Raw genomic sequence first — 17157 nt, 5'->3', positions numbered from 1 at the left:
TTGCATTTTGCAAGAATTCAACTCCGGCACCTGATCCCACCCCCTCCTGTATGTACTATTACCCACCTCCTCCCCAGGAAAATAAAGAGCAGGACAGGAAGGAGGAGAGTTCTGGGATCAGGGCTAGCCTTCCGACGGGAGGGAACACCCCACTGATTTGATTTTTAAATGCATACTCATTAAGATTCCACTCCCTACATACATTCACACACACAAACACACACACACACCCCTTCCAACATTTCCACCCCAAGATCCGATAAGCAGCGGCTTGCCTTAAAACTTTGTTCTGGAGAATGGGGTGCGGAGCGAAATAGAGACAAACTTGACTTGCAAAGTTTGACTCTTGGAAACATTACCAACTTGAATTTGCAGAATTCTCTTTAAGTATCAGGATAGAGAATTGAATCGAAACTCCGGCGATCGACCACTGAAAAGTTAGATACACGCACCTATTAGAGAAACCTCCCATCCCGACGAATGCATCACTCCGGGACTTTCTATCAGAACCCCAACCCCCGGCCCACAATTTCAAGATACTTACCGTGCAAATTTCTCAGAAGGCGGCGTCCCCTTTTGATTTCAGGCTGGGGAAGGCAAGATTCTGAGAGGTGCGTGGGGAGGGAAGCTGGACTTACTAAGCCCGGCGCGTGTGTGTGTAAGCGCTTTCGGCCAGCATGGGAGTGAGCGAGAGCCTGACACGGCTGCCGAGAGCCAGGGAAGGCGCAGCGCTGCCGCTCGAAGCAGCCTCTAATCAGTGAATGAGCCTCCACTCTCTCAGGGATTCCTAGCTGCTGAAACACACGCGCGCGCTCGATCGCTCGCTCGCTCGCAAACACACACGCACTCACACACACACACACACAGACACACACACACAAATACAGAGCCGGCCTGAGAACGGAATACATTAGGGCAGGGAGGAAGCTTGGGAAATGGAGTCCACAGCTGGAAAGCACAGCTGCTCAGGGGTGAGTTGCCCTCCCCGACACGGGCCGATGGATAAAAGTTTGTCTAAAAGCAGGGTGAAGGGGACAGGTCTCTGCTCAGGGTCCACCTGTTTCCTACACTTTTTAAGTTCAATGTAATTGTATTCTATCTACAACTAAGACTCTTTTCGTAGGAAATAGCTAAGTGGGTGCTGTCCTTCCTATAATCCCTTCAATTTAAAATTGATTCTCATCTGCTTTCCCCTCCATTAACAGCTTTGGTAATAAGGACATTTTCCCATGTGATGCTTAAATTGACCTGTAACGATAAAGTATTGTTAATGTAGGCAAAATCTGCATGGTTGAAAATTATCTGCTGAGCCCATCCCCTGTTAACAATACTCTTAACAGTTTAAATTTAAACAATTTAAATTCTGAATGGGAAAACATCCTTCTAAGAAAGATACCAAAAAGCATTGTTACTTACATCTCACGAAGTTCAAATACGTCTACATTGGCTCTAACATGCCTGTTATTTCTTAACTGTTTCCATTAACACAATACCCCAATATTCCAGTAAGTGTAATGTACTGTGTAGTGTAGACCAACATTTAAGCTATAAAAGAGATCATCATGGTGACATGCTAAGCACAAGGGCTTTGAAATAAGATCCACTGACTACAATTACATTTATTCCCTAGCAAATACACAGCTGCAATGTAATTTGAGAAAACACTGATAGACAATGTTAACAGAATTGTTTGTGCACTGATCTTATAGAATTAGCAACAATTTATATTTACTACATAATACTAAACCAGATCATTTTTCATGTATTCCAAATGGCATTTCCAAACCAAAAGGGCTAAGTAGCTTTCTCCAACCTGATGCCTTCCAGATAAATAGGACTTCAACTGCTAATATATCCAATCACTCTGGAAAATGAAGTTCATCCCATGTAGAAAAATTGAACCAAATGACCTTTAGATTCCTTCCAATCCAACAATCAGGAATTCAAGAAGAATAGAGATATATGAATGATGATGTAGGAGAGAGACTGGCTGAGGTGGGAAAGGAGTCAAGTGGGTGATTAGTCTAGAATCCCTATGTGGGCACAAGCAGCGAAGTCTGACACCCCACCCTTTTAATGCCATTGATCTTTATCTAGTCTTATCCAGATGTAAGATGAGAAGATAGGTACATAGGCTTGAGCAATAAAGCAGGTAATTGAACTCTTCATGTGTGGATCTGATTGTTTGCGCCCAACAGCTACTGATTTAAATGGAATCCATTTATGAATGTTCAAAGTTTCTTTCTTATAAAAAAATCAACATTATTTGCATCAGCACTCCAGGAGTAAAAGTTTGAGATCAGACTAACTAATGCTGATATTTAATAAAATTTATATATATGTACCCATATGCATCTCTCCCCAGCACACACATGCACACAGAAACTATATACAGATACCAGATTAATTTTCTCAAACTCTGAAATGATAGAATGGTGCTCAAAAAGCCATTTGGGATCATAGACTAATTTTCGAGAGGCATTTGAATTCAAATATTTTCTAGAAATTACTTGTGGCACTGGTAGAAAGCAAAGAGATGTCTGTAGTCATAACTTTGCTATTAACTTCACAGGGTTGCTTAATTGTAAAGCAATTAATTAAATATTGAATTACAAACTAGCCTACCACAGTGTAGATTACCATGACAAATAATGGTCCATGATCAGGTATTCTGAGTGAACAGAAAATATTTGATTAATTGAGAAAATCATAAATATAGGTAAACCTGATGTTGAAACATAACCAACAACTTTTAATTTGAGAGAATAAATATATTAGGGCTGTGCAAATTACTATAAAGTTGCAAACTGCTGCAATTACTCAAACACCAAGGTCTAAGCGTACACATGGTGAATAGCTATCCTGGTAGAAATATCTTCTGAGCATGTAGATCAAATATTCACCAGTACACATGTCCAGAAGTTCCCAGGACCTTGAAATGAAGAGACTTCAAGTGACCTGCTTTGCGCCTTTGTAGTACAAATCCAGAAGAGTACTTAAAGTGTCTCATTGGATGATCTGAGAGAAGGAGAGAAAATGAGGGAGAGAGATTAAACAAAGCATAATAAAACTCTTACCATTAAAACATGCTACTTGCAAATAAATCCTATGTTTACTTTTTCAGTGGGCCTCATTTTCAAAGTATACTGAGACCTGCAGCCCCATAAAGCTAAGTTTAAACTATCAGTTTTGAACCAAAGCTTTAATAGAAAATTCTGTAAATGTAATGTGAAGCAATTACTGGATGATTGTGTCACTTAAGTAATAAAGAGAAAGATTAAGAAGACCAAGTTACCTATTGTTGGGTAACCTAAAAAGACCAGCACTTATCATTTAAAAATTATGAAGAACTCAATATATAGCAACCCTTCCATAAAATCTTGCCATCTGGAGATATTGTATCAGAACTTCAATTATTGCCAGAGAACATGGCTTTATCAGGGAATTCCACTTGTGGGAGCAGATCAACAACAACAAAAAGGCAGGTGTGACCAGATGATCAAAGCTCTGCTCCTTTTTACATGCATAAAAAGATGTGTAAAAAGCGTCCTGGGGAATCTACCATTTCAATGTGACAATGGTCTGACTGTAAGTGTTGTTTCTGAATTATGTACCCTACTCATATTCAAATCAGCCAATGGTTTTTAGTAGATCTGACAGTATCTGGATAACACATATTTTTAGCCAAATCTTTCTTAGTCTGCAATTTCTGGAATGAGTGGATTCTTACATTTATGAAACTGTAGTTATATGTTGATAAATATATGCATCTTTTTTATTTAATATTTGCACAATTTTATTATTTAGGACAAGGGCTACTTTTTAATAGAATACATGTTTTTTTCTAAATACAATTTTTATTACATATTCCTCTTTTCTAAAATTCACTGTTTTTATAGACAAGCAAAATAGGTTAAAATTGTATATTGACTCAGTCACAGATGGAATTGGAAAAGAGACTTTTGAAACAAAAGTCCTTTTTCTTTTTAGGCTACTCCTTCCCGTTTCATCCCCAAGATTTCTGATAAATATGTACAGTGTTGAGCTTTGAGAGGTTTTACTTTCTCAATAAAGTAATGTTAAATTTCTACTTTTTAAAAGAAAATAGAAATGTAGATTAAAGATGTCAACCCTTGTGGCAATTATGCTATTCTTTTTTTTCCCATAAAAAGTTAGACATTCTATTGTCTGGGCAAGGCCAACCTCAGGTTCTAAAGGCCTTTGATCAACCACCTTACCTCTGCATTAGCAATATCTTTGGTCTTTATTCCCTCAGCCCAGTCAATATAGCCACTGGCAATGGTATAAACCTGCTTCAGCTCCACTATGTTCTATTTCAGCCTTACTCTTGATTTGTAAAGAGTCCAATATGACCCAATGTCAAATAAAAGCTAACTGAAGTGTTTGCCACATTGACCTGACATTCCCAAGCTATTTTGATGCTACCTACCAAATCCTTCCTTATCTCCTGACTTAATGCCACCAAGGCAACATAGGTTAAATTGGGATCTACCATCCTGGCTGATTTCCCAGGCACCTTTGCAATTGTCACTATCCCTTTTCTTTTCCTCTAGAATAGATCCTACTTGTAGTGTCAACTTGACACTTCTGTGTATATCAACTTAGTCAGGCAAGCACCCTAACCCATTTGGCAATAGAAATAGTTGACCCCTCAATGTGTGAGGAAAAAAAGCAGTTACCAAGGTTGTTGATTTGGCTGATAGTTGTAATGTAAAAATGTCTACATTTTAAAATATTTTAGTTTAGAATGTCCTAATGGTAATGTGACTTGTGGAATCTTTTCCATCTAGAAAATATCTTAACGCCCTCCCTTCGTGTTAAAACATTTCAGGAAAAATTCTGTCCCTATGTATTTCTTGGTTTCTTTTACTGGCAAACATAGTGAATATATCTATGTAAGAGTGGGAGATATAAAACTACTGGCAGGTCCATTTTCCATAAGTTGGTTTTTCCATTTTCCTTTGCCAGAACAATGTATTATTTCCAGTCACAATGTGATGGTGAGGTTTGAGCCTGTTTTGTAGCCTGCCATCTGATCTAGAAACTCTCTTAGAATACATCAACAATCCTGAATTTAAAAATTTGTTCCAAGTTCTAAGACTCTGTTCTGATTCTAGAAGTGAGTTCTGTGGCTGTCCCTGTGGTGGTCTCCCATGGAGAATGAGACACGCAGACAGGTATCTCGGGATGAGAGCCCAGAGCTGACTCCAGCACCCTCTTTTATTGTTACTAAGGTTTTTACATCACACAGCATAATCAAAAGACGTATATAGGGGTGGTTACAATGTATCAAATAACAGACACTCTCCAGATACAAGGCTACTGCAGGTGTTCTTATCAGAGTCTGTCCAAAAGGCTGATGAATGTATCCTGTGTCTGAAACAGTTATCTCAGGCCCTTGTGGGAGATGCCCATGGATAGATGCCCATGGACATTTGTGCAATTAGTCCCACAGTCCCAAAAAGAGCTCTATTGGTCCTATGAATTTAACTTCAGCATCTGCCCAATTTGCACAATTGATATCAATCTTGGAGATAGTCAGGTCAATAAACAAACATTACAGGGGCTCCAGAAGTGCTATTTTATTGTTGTAGGGCAGGGGTGTCAAACTGGCAGCCCATGAGTCAGATGCATCATGTGCAGGCCACACCCAACCCAGCTCTGCAAAGACAAAAAAATGTCATGATACGTCACGTGACATGATCAAGTTTGACACACGTGTTGTAGGGTATAGTAACAGAATCTTGCTGTTAATATTTGAATTGTTTTACTCTCTGGATTGTATAATCTTTTTTGCAAGTCACTCCTTAATGGTTCTTAATAGTTCAGTGAAGATCTAGTAAAAACCAACTCCTTTTCTTAACTAGGATCCCATCTACCAAGTGATGACAGCATCAAAGATGACGTGTGCAGGAGAGTGAACAAAGGATGGTTATGGTGGAAGGAGATCACTGGTGTGCTCTGTGATTGACACATGCCAATCCATCTAAAATCAAAGGTGTATAAAACAATGGTGTGCTCAGCAGCATTTTATGGTGCTGAATGTTGGCCAGTCACCACATGCATTGAGTGCATTTAACATATCTTACAGACGCACATGATTCATTAGTCATTAGGCATTTCTCTCCTTGACCATGTCAGCAATGACAGAGTTTGGAAGCAAATAGCCATTGTACCAATATCAGAAAATGTGGGAGAAATACCAACAGTAGTATGGCCGTATTCTACGAACAGCACCCCACACCGGTGCCTACATTCATTGCCTTCCCCTTTAATATAGATGGCAAATGCCCACATGGAAGGTTGAAACAAAGATGGCAAGATACAATACCTACAGACATGAAAAATATCCATTTGGACCAGGATGCTGCTTTTGACTGTGCAAAATGGTGCTTGTTAACCCAAAAAGCAGAGGTTCCACCTTTGGAAGAATGTGATGATGATGACAATGACGATGATGATAACGCCAACTCCTTCATGTTTTTTCATACATTTATTTAGATTTGGGAACTTTTCCAGGGATCTGGTGAGCAGGTTGGTTGAGATCCTGGTTGCCCAGTGGAATAAGGGAGCCACTTTGATACTTGAATGGATTTCACCAGGAAAGTCTCTACTATTTTGCACCTTAATTGCAAATCCTTGGCTTACTGCAGGGGTCAGGAAGGCAAAGCAGCAAAGGAAACACTTAGAGCATCTTTGGAGAAAGATTTATTTTAAGGCAGAGAGAGGCTGTGAGTTCTGAGGAAGAAGGTAGGATTATCTGTTAGCTCCACCATCTCTGAGTTGGATCCATTGCTCTCATTAGGTCAAATAAGGTCAGCTCCCTTCAGTTTCTCTATGGACAAATGCTATCTGATGGGATCACTTAAATGGACATTTTCAGTCTTGAATTTCTTTTCCATGGAGATCCAGTTTGCTCCTTCTTTTCTGTGTTTCAGGAGAATCATCAAAACTCAGGAGGAGGGCATACTACAATAAAAATTTTGAATTTCATCAATTTAGGTTTTTGAAATGTTTGAATAACTTTTATACTGTATTTGATTTAAGATATGGGAGAGTTTATTTTTTAGGGGAGATTGTTCTATGATATTTCTGATTGTTAAGGACCCAGAATTGACAATATATAAACAAAAAACAAAAAAGAAGCCAGACCGCTGGTGAAATACTGTATGACAGACCTATCTGTATTCACTAATCTTGAAAAGGCTAATCAGGGTTGGACTTGGTTAATACTTGGATGGGAAATGGCCATGAAATTACAGGGCTGTTGCTGAAAAGTAAAAACAAACTTTCCAGAAAAAGGGAGTGGCAAACTTCTTCTATATATTCTTGCCAAGGAAACAGTGTGTACATGCGTATGTAGTAAAAACAGAGAATCTCAAATTCTTCATACGGATAGGGTTACCAGATATGGATAGGATTACCAGACAAAAGTCTGGACAACTGGACAAGCGCAAGGGGTGTGTGTGTGCCTCCCCACCTGCATGAGCAGCAGCCATGAGTGGGCATGCATTCTCCATGTGCATGAATGGTGGGTGCACAAGCCACTGTTTGTGCAAATGGAGCTGTGTGTGCACGTGCTCTCGCCCACCACTTGTACAGAACCATCCCCTCTTCACCCCCCGCTGGTCCACAAAGCTGGAAAGATTGGGGAACTCTGCCTTGACATACCACAGTATTGCCATATCGACACATGCTAAAGCAGTCACAAGACTTCTCATGAGAGTACTCTATGGTAAATTAAAATAACCTTCTTGCTATGTCAAAACAGATATGCGGTATTATAGGTTTGGCAAAGATTTGAAAATACAGGCAAAAGCAAGCTGATCTAACACACACTATGAGTCATTCTAGGCTCTAGAATCCAGCTCTTAACAATAAGTTAGGTTTAATTTTTATATTGAAATTGTTTATTGTCTAGCTACAAACAAAAGACTATACATAGATATCTACGTGGTAGCTTACATCGAATATAGAAAAAATAAGTTCTAAAAATGAAATCCTTTAGATTAGAACTATCAAGCATATCTACTTGGAAGCAAAATCTATACAAATCAGTGAAACTTGAATATGGGGTTGTGGGAATTTTTTTTTTAAAGTCTATTAACAAAAGCAACAAGTTGTTGCTTCTATTTAGAAGAATGCAAATGTAATAGATAAATAAATAAATAAATGCAATGATGACTACACTAGATATGTCCTCAGACTGAACTTCAGTAAGAAAAAAAAGCAGTTTTTAGAGCCAATCAGTTTTGGTCAAGTGTTAATTCATTGGAAACTGAGTTTTAAAGAAGCTGGACAGTCTTTCAAAGATCAGTAGACATTAAAACAGTGTGTCTACTCCATGCCCTCTGCTGGAAGAAATCAGAATTTTGTAATGAGGATGGCCTGAAAGATTTGTGTTCCAACCACTCTCCCCAAAAAACAGCTAGGGTAGAGACTGAATGTAGTTCTGTATTGAGGGGCCCTTGGTTCTCTTTGAGCTTGGTTGCTTTCTTGGAAATGTTTCAATACCCAAATTACCAAATTATCAGTGCTAGTCATAATTTCTGTATGAATGGACAAGAATCCAAGAAGTTCAGTTTTCATCTTTCAAATCAAGGTGAAGCCAAGTAGACTATTTTCTCATTTACATTTCTCTCCCTGCTAGAGCTGCTAATATAGGACAGAGTAGTATAGTGAAGGAAGGACCATCAAAACAGAGAGTAGAGGGGATTTATTGAGACTAAAAACCTTTTCATTCTTTCTTTCTTGTTCAAGTAAAAAGCAAAGACAGTTTCCTGGATTTTTGCAGCACAGATCTGGTAGCACTAATAAATGTGTTGCTCATAAAACAAATTATTGGAAAATATCTTTAATTTATCCATTAGATACAATGGCATACAGGAAATTATTTTATAATCAGGTCTGATTAACTGCTTAGTTCAATATTGTTTATCTGCTGGGAGCAATTCTCTAGACTTTTCTAATGAACTGCTATCTTATCCGTCTACTTGTATGTGATAGGAATGCTAGGGATTACATCTGCAGTGTACCCTGGGTGTGAACTTTGGACTGTTCATGTGATTACTTTTATGTAGTTCATAATAATTATAGCAATAATATTAATACTACTTAATACTGTTTGCTCCAATGCTTTTGTTTAAGAGTTATCAAAGGTATATATGGTATGTTTTTAATTCCACTTACTTATTAATAAGGGGTTTTTTTCCCCTGTCAGCTGCTTTACAGCTGGTGAATTCCCAGAATTCTCACCTTTGGACATATTAACTGGGACTTCTGAAAACTGCAATCCCAATGTGCACTTTTATAGTTATTTCTGAGGTATGCCATCTGAAATATAAGTGATTATGATTTTTTTTGACTTCTGCTATAGAGTATGTCTGCCTGAGTAAAACATGGAGTGGGAATTATCAAATTATCTTAGCTTAATTTGCTACATGTGAGTTTTATCAATCTCTGCATAATCACCTATTAAACAAAGACATCAGAATAAGTTTAGAAGGACAAATCTAGGAGGTCTGAGATAAACTGCTTATTAGGAGCAAGACCTGGTTTATTCTCAGAGTAGTCATCACATTGTATGAAATTTAATTAATATAATAATTAAAGCAGAATTATTGGGAAAATGGGGGCATATAAATTTAATAAATAAATAAAAATAAAATAAGTTTAATAAGTATGAATAAGCATAAAGGAAATAAAACCTATTACCCAAATAAAACATATCCGTTAACCTCCAGCCACTGACCTTGTAAAAATTGCACAGCAAAAGTTAACACTTAACTCTTGTGACTAATATCCAGTTTTTATCTATCTATTTCCACATTATGGAAATATTTGTAGAATGACAAAGCCATCTTTCAATAAATGAATTTTTAGTTTTTGATTTGCAGAGTGGATATGATTTTTTTTTATTTTTGAATTTCAGGAAATAGTATTTCCAAAGTTTGCTTATCTATTTTAGATTCTGCAAAGAATCTGCAAAATATTAATCAGCTCATGCAAATCTCCCAAGTACTGGTTCTCAGACTACTTGATGGTGCTTGGGATTTCATTACAGAACACAAGGGATTGGTCTTTACAGGATCTTCACTGAACCATTAAGAACCATTAAGTCAAGGCGGCAAACATATCTAATACTTCGTCATCTTATTTTTCCCACAATAACAATTCTGTGAGGTGAGTTGGGTTGAGCAAGAGAATGACTGGCCCGAAGTCATCCAACTGGATTTCATGCTTAAGGCAGGACTAGAACTCACCAGTTCCTGGTTTCCAATACGGAAAACTGGCTCTTTTTGGTAATTTAGTAATACATGACTCTCCAATAGCTCTTAGATATAGCCAGCATAGTCAACAATGAAAGATAATAAGAACTGTAGCTAAACAACATAAGAAATAATTTGATTGGTTTGGGATTAGATGAGATGTCATGAAATGATGAGGTCATCAGAACTATACTTTACTCATCTCAGCAGTGCTTTTTATGTAAAAAAAAAAAAAAAAGGTGCCAGAACCCACACATGTCATACAACCCGCCTTGCCTATCCTACAAGGTTCCATCCAAAAAAAGTGCCGGAACTCCATTCTGGGCGTTCTATGACAAAAAATGCCCTGCATCTCAGCCTAATTAGATGTGGTAGTGAAGTTCTGATGAGATGTTTGCTAAAAGTAGAAGACAGTCAGTTATCTATAGTTCAGATAAAACAGATTACACCAGATCAGCACTGTAGTTGAAGGTTCACATGATTTATTTGGCTCTAAGTGCCATTAAATAATTTAGTCTATTATGCAAGATACAAACTCTCATAGAGACAATGTAGTCACAAATAGCCATATTCTGGTAGCTTTCAGATTAGACTGCTGCAATATTCTGAGTTAGAAGTTTTGAAGAGTTTCTAAAGAGTTTCTTTCAGTTTTAGCATAGTTAAATCAGCTAGATCTAGAAGTTAGCATTCCTTTTTCCCAGTTGTTGGCTTCTGGCTTAATTTTCAATACATGTGTGAAAATATAAATATAGTCAGTGTGTTTGCTTCTAAAATATATGAAGTCCCACTTGTCAGTCTTTAAATCACGATCGTTTTGCTGACTAGAAGTAGATCTCCAATAAAGTTTATCATCCTTTATTGAAGATCTTAAGGATTAAACCTGGGAACTTCTGAATGCCCACCAGCAAATGCACTGCACTGCATTAATTATAGATTCCATCTGTTCGGTATTAAGTGGATACAAGTTCAACCAGACCAAGAGCACCAGGTTTTCCACTTCCATTTATATTCTGCCATTTTTTTCTGTACAGGAAAAAAATAATTACTACAACTTTTCTAGTACATTCTACATTCTTTGATCCTTTTCCAATCTCATGTAGACATCTAACTTAGATTCCTGAAAGAGTAGTGCATATGTAGAGGTTTATCAAGAAACACAGTGACATGATTTAGATAAGGTATGTCTGGATTCACAAATGTCAATAGCCACAGAGTGAATTTTATTGGAAATCACTACTGTGATTCATAAAATAAAAGTTATGAACTAGTAGTTATGAGGTCCAGATTTGGCCTATTGAAAGAAGCCAGACTTAGCATAATGTGTAGTTTATATTAGGAATGATACAAATACAGTTAGTCCTCAAGGTACGACCATTTGTTCAGTAACAGTTCAAAGTTATGAAGATGCTGAATGAGAGAGTCTTACTGTAAGAAAGATCCTTGGAGTTCTGCCTGTCACAGGACTGGCTTGCAATTATATCACACATGATCATGATTTCTGTTGTTCCATCCAGCTTCCCATAAAATCACAGGGGAAGTCAGCAGGAAACCAGAAATGGCAATCATGTGAAGTTCTTGCCTAATGACCTGCATTAACAATGGCAACTGGGATGGCTGGGATTGCTGTAGGTAAGTGACTTGGTCAGGTGATTTCATGCTTTATGGCTGTTGCTTAACAACCATCCTGCTTCTGGTTTCAATACACTCACACATAGAATTGCTATGGAAATTAGCTGTTTATTCAAAGTTGAAGAGATACCAGCCGACAAGGAATGCAAACAAAAACTTATTCTTAAAAAAAGCTTGCCCAAGTAGTTTTGCTTTTAACAGGAGCATGCAGAAGAATAGTCAAAATCCAATCCAGAGTTCCAAGAGCCAGGTCAGGGTTGTCAGTCAGTCTAAAGGCCAGAATTTCATAAAAATCATATGTGAGCCGGAGATCAGACAATTGATTCCAGCAAAAAATCATGGATCAGGGCTGTACCCATCAGTTTTTAATGAAGGGAGGTACTCCTTTGCTTGGTAAGGAGCCTCATAGGATCCCTTTGCTCTGCTTTCTTCTTTACTCTCCAGGTACAAGTACTGGGAGGCCTTACATCACCATCATCTGACTGCTTCTGCTGTTTAGGTGATGCCTGTTTGATCAGGCTCATGTGATTCTTGGCTTTGTGTCTCCTGAAGCTGACATTCCACAGATTCTGCTGGAGCATTTTTTTCATATTCAGCTTCTGAGTATTGGGCCATGACAGTGATTAAATTCCTGATCCCAATTGCTGTCATAATGCAAGGACTACCTGTATCTGCAGGGAATCAGATAAGCAGATATCATGACACAAGAACATAATTGTATAATTGGTGATGTGATGTGATGATGGATGTGTTGTTTTAATATTACTGTAGCTTGTTATGGGTGGGTTAACTTGTATTCTATTCTTAACATTCAGAATAACAATAATGTAAGATCCCAAATTAGGTTAAATCTTATACTAGTGAGAGCTCCGCTCTAGATTAAAAAGTCTGATTGTATTTGCACAACATGCTAATCTTCAGTAGTGTGTAATTGGGCTGTGCATACCATCATCCTAACTCCTACATTTGCCATTGCCCTTTTAACCTACAACAAAGGCTTAGCATGTCATGCAAATACAGACTATCTGGATTTTACTTTAGCCAAACAAATCAATAACATCTATATGAAAGGAAAATCAGGATATAGCAAACCATTAACAATCCCATTGTCTAATGCAAGTAGGTTAAATGGAGATAAAGTAAACAGCATTAAATAAAATTATACAAGAGTGGATGGAATATAATTTATTGTAGACTTTAATATGTCTGGTGCTTTAATGAGAAAATGTCTTTATCAAGAGTTGTTTTAAAAAGTTATGTGTGGAGACAAATCAACTGGCTTCTTGAAAACAGTGTACTTCTCTAAACCAAGAATGGCTTATTAAAAGGTGTGAATCCAACCACAGAATAATTTAATAAATTTCAGTGAAGTAAAATACATTGAAACTTTCATGATGCATCTTTACCAAATAACAGCATCCAAGACCCAGTTTACAAGTTGACCTAGTCATCTACTTCCCTAGCATCATCAAGTACATAATCCGGGGGCTTTATTGTAAAACAACATCCTTTAAAAACTTTCTAGCTTCGTCTATTTCCAAAAAGTGACAAGAGTGCCTTCCTTTCTATTGTACCTCAGGAGTTTTCAACCAGTTTAGGATGGTGGATCATAACATTTTGTAAATTTGCCTCCTTCATGCGAAGCTGGTAGATTAGGAGTGACAGTTCATCTTTTTTTGAATGCATCTACAAAAATAATGTGATGCTAATTGTAATCTACTTTTGGCATAATTCATTGTGGAAAAATATATATATTAAAGCTATTACTCTTAAATATAATAGTTAATTGTACATTGTTTATGAATAAAAGGAAATAAAATTTGATCAAAAAAGTTTCCTTTCCCCAATATTCAAACTCTTTCTCTTCCTCATTAAATATGTTGAATTAATACTTTGTTACCCATCACCAGCCATGGATGTCCCCATCATTTTCAGATCAAAAACATATTCAGTATGCTGTGTCCATAACCATGCATCTCATTAAGGGCATCTTGAATCTTTCATTACTCAACCTGAACTGGGCAATGGCTAAATTCAGACAATGTCGCTCAATTAGTACCTAAGGTCTCTGCTTCAAACTTCTCAAGTTTAATACAGTACCAACCTCCTCCTGGAGATTTTTCAACTGTCCATGCTTTAACAGCATTTCCTTCTTGCTTTTTATAAGAAAAACATACAAAATCATGCATTTGTCCACATTCGTGTAATGATTTGCAATACATTCCTCCCAATGTGCTGGCTTGGGTTGGTTACAAAAATAGATCCATTTTTTGAAAATCCTAGTGAATGTGAATGCATTGACATATGAAAAGTTGTCTTCTTTCTATGGCACCATATTAGGATTCCAAATGGGTTATATTATCCATAGCAGTAAATCAAGTGAAAGGTTTTCCCTAAGCTGTGCTGATTTAAATAGAAGGGAAGGAAAGACCATCTCTGCATAAGCAAAATAAATGCCTTCAAAGATAACATGAAAAATTCCACTGAAATTTGGAATTTTGGTGGCCAATAATGTGTATGAGAGAAAAAACCCCAAACGTGGCAAAGAACGTAAGTTTTTAGATGTTTGAAAAAGATCACTGTTGGTTTGCTATTGATGCCATGCAATATTTGGGGATATAGAATAATAGAAACACAGTAAAATAGTCATGGAGTTCATCAAGAAAGACTTTTCATCACCAAGTAATATATCTGTGGGCCTTTAAAAAAACTGAATATAATTCCTTCCATTTCTATGCACAAGATGAGAATGTGATTCCATCCATACTCAAGAGAAAAGTACTGTATCAGCAAACTTGGGAACTTTAGGATTTGCAGAAGTACAAAGACATATTTAAAAAAATATTTATCCGAAGAGGAGGAATACTCCCAAAGTGAATTTTAAACCTAGCAAAAGAATTAACAGCAGAGATAACAGTAAGTTTTCAAGAAAATTTACAAGAGTAGCTACTATTCTCAATGAAAACATTTCACATTATAGCATTTTGTTGCAACCCCAATTTGTTCATAATTAATCCTCTTAAGTCCTTCCCAGAGGATCTCAAGAGATGTTATAAGGCAGCAGAAAGTTTTTTTCTAATTTTGAGACCCTAATATAAGGGGGGGCAGTTAATAATAAGAGATCATGAATGCAACTTGTTTCTGAGGTGGAAATTGGAAGAGAGTAAAGAGAGATTTTTTTTTAAGCTGTTGCTTAGAACCAAGCAACAGATACATATAGGTCATTCCTTCTGGGGATTTGTGGCTATGCATCATTCACCAGTTTATCTGAGACGACTTTCTGCCTATTGGGGTGGACAGCAGTATGTTACTTTGAATATAAAAAGAAAGACATAAATAGCAATGAAGAAAGAGGGTAATAAGAAAAATATTAAACTGCACAGTGGAAACCCCAGGAGAATGACTATTTCAATAACTGACCTCCGATATAGTGCCATTTATTTCATCCCATGGCAGGTTTATAGGTGCTTGTAGGGCTGCAGAGGAACACCAATTTGCCATTGCAGTTTGTTTTGATAACTGAAACTTTCAATAAATCTATATTAAAATCAAAGAGAAAATTAAATAGGCCCAGCTAGTGGCATGAGGGATAAGGTAGCACATTACTACACTGGCTTAGTCAGGGTCTCGTAGTTCAGTTGCAGGTCACAATACAGTAATAACAATCCTTTGAACTCCAAAAGACAAACCTGAGCAGCAGGCACCAGAACCAACTACAAAATATATAGGAGCAAGAGACCAATCTGTTTGGTCTCTTGTGCTTCATCAGCAAATAATGCTACTTTTTACTTTCTGAGCCATCAGGAGATATGATAAATCCTTCTGAATGAATTCATTCTCAAAGCTCATGGCTTTCCTCTTGTGAAAGCCTGAAACAATATTCTCTTAAGTATTTTCTAATGGACCCTTTTATAAACCCAGCTGGCCTTGGAGTTCAATAAAAATCCCAGAATATTAAACACTTCCCTGCTTTTTGATAAGAGAAAGCTAGTTAGAATCTTAGGAATGTGAATATACAGCTTCACAGTGCTTTACAGCCTTCTGTAAGTGGTTTACAGAGTCAGCATATTGCCCCCAACAATCTGGGTCCTCATTTTACCAACCTTAGAAAGATGGAATGCTCAGTCAACCTTGAGCAGCTCAGGATTGAACTGATGGCAGCCGGTAGAATTGGCCCGCAATACTGCATTCTAACCACCATGGCTTTTGCTCTCATTCTCTACAACAGAGGTCCCCAACCTTCTGGGCACCAGGGACCAGTTACGTGGACAGAGGTTTTTCCACAGACCAGAGGGGGCGTGGTTTTGTGTGCTGCCGGCATCCTGCAGGGATTTCCTTGTTTGTGCAGACTGGTTGCTGGCATGCCGCAGCTGGTACTGGTCCACGGACCGGGGGTTGAGGACTCCTGCTCTATAGCGATGGCCATCCTAACATTGGGAATGAAGAGTCAGTTTTCCAGTTAGTACTTTAGAGATTGGCTCTGTAAGGTCCCAGTCCCTTACTTAAACTTGAGATACCATATCAATCTAATCAGATAACCCAAGTGGAGACTTCTTGATCAAGCAGCACTTTGTTTGATCAAATTAAGCAGCTGAATGGTCAACAATCTGGAACGCTGGCAGAGTTACGTCCAGAAGTGCTACACCTTAGAAAGTTGTTAGCATTGCTTTATAAACTTTGTTAGCCAATGAAAATCAGACAACAGAGCCATTACATCATAAAGAAGACATCAATCTTTCCTGTACACTCCCTTATTCCCTCCTTCAGTATATCGCATGCATGTACATGTTTCCCATGCTTGCATGAAATTTTTCTGGTGCAAAAGCTGATTACAAAAAGCAAGAAAGCAACAGTTAAACTAAACAATTTCCCTTTGTTCCAGAACCCTTCAGATCTTTATTTTGATATTCAACCTGATTTTTCTCTAGAATGATACAGCTCTGCTTTAAAATTAGCAATCTGATCAAGACTTTATAGTTAGGGAACATGTAGTTTAAAGAAATTCTCCAGAAGTTGTTATCATATAAAAATCGGGTTGGTCCATTTTCAATAGAACAATTGACCAAAGAAAAAAACTAAAAATACAAAGAAAACAAGACTTTTCTATTCCTAGTTTGACTATATTAAGAAAAGAAAGAAGGGGATGGTGGGAAGAGAAGGGGAGAAAAACCCCTTTGCTCTTCATACTTATATGAAAATCTTGCATGGCATAATCTGAGTTCACTGAAAAAAAAATCTT

The 17157-nt window shown here is 37.5% G+C and overlaps 1 protein-coding gene across 1 annotated transcript in view; it reads right to left on the bottom strand.

Annotated features, from left to right (window-relative positions):
- The window catches only part of RNF220 (ring finger protein 220), a 128054-nt gene extending 127166 nt beyond the window's left edge, over window positions 1-888 (bottom strand). Inside the window, exon 1 of the mRNA XM_039323415.1 lies at window positions 545-888. The gene's annotated coding sequence lies outside the window, so the exon portion shown is untranslated. The remainder of the gene's footprint in view (window positions 1-544) is intronic.
- Window positions 889-17157: the final 16269 nt, after the last annotated feature.

This window comes from Crotalus tigris, unplaced genomic scaffold (genome assembly GCF_016545835.1).
Source record: "Crotalus tigris isolate CLP2741 ecotype Arizona unplaced genomic scaffold, ASM1654583v1 scf7180000024167.7108832, whole genome shotgun sequence".
In the NCBI taxonomy this organism is placed as follows: Eukaryota; Metazoa; Chordata; class Lepidosauria; order Squamata; family Viperidae; genus Crotalus; species Crotalus tigris.
The sequence above is the reverse complement of the archived record's forward strand: the minus strand, read 5'-3'. Positions and strand labels throughout refer to the sequence as shown.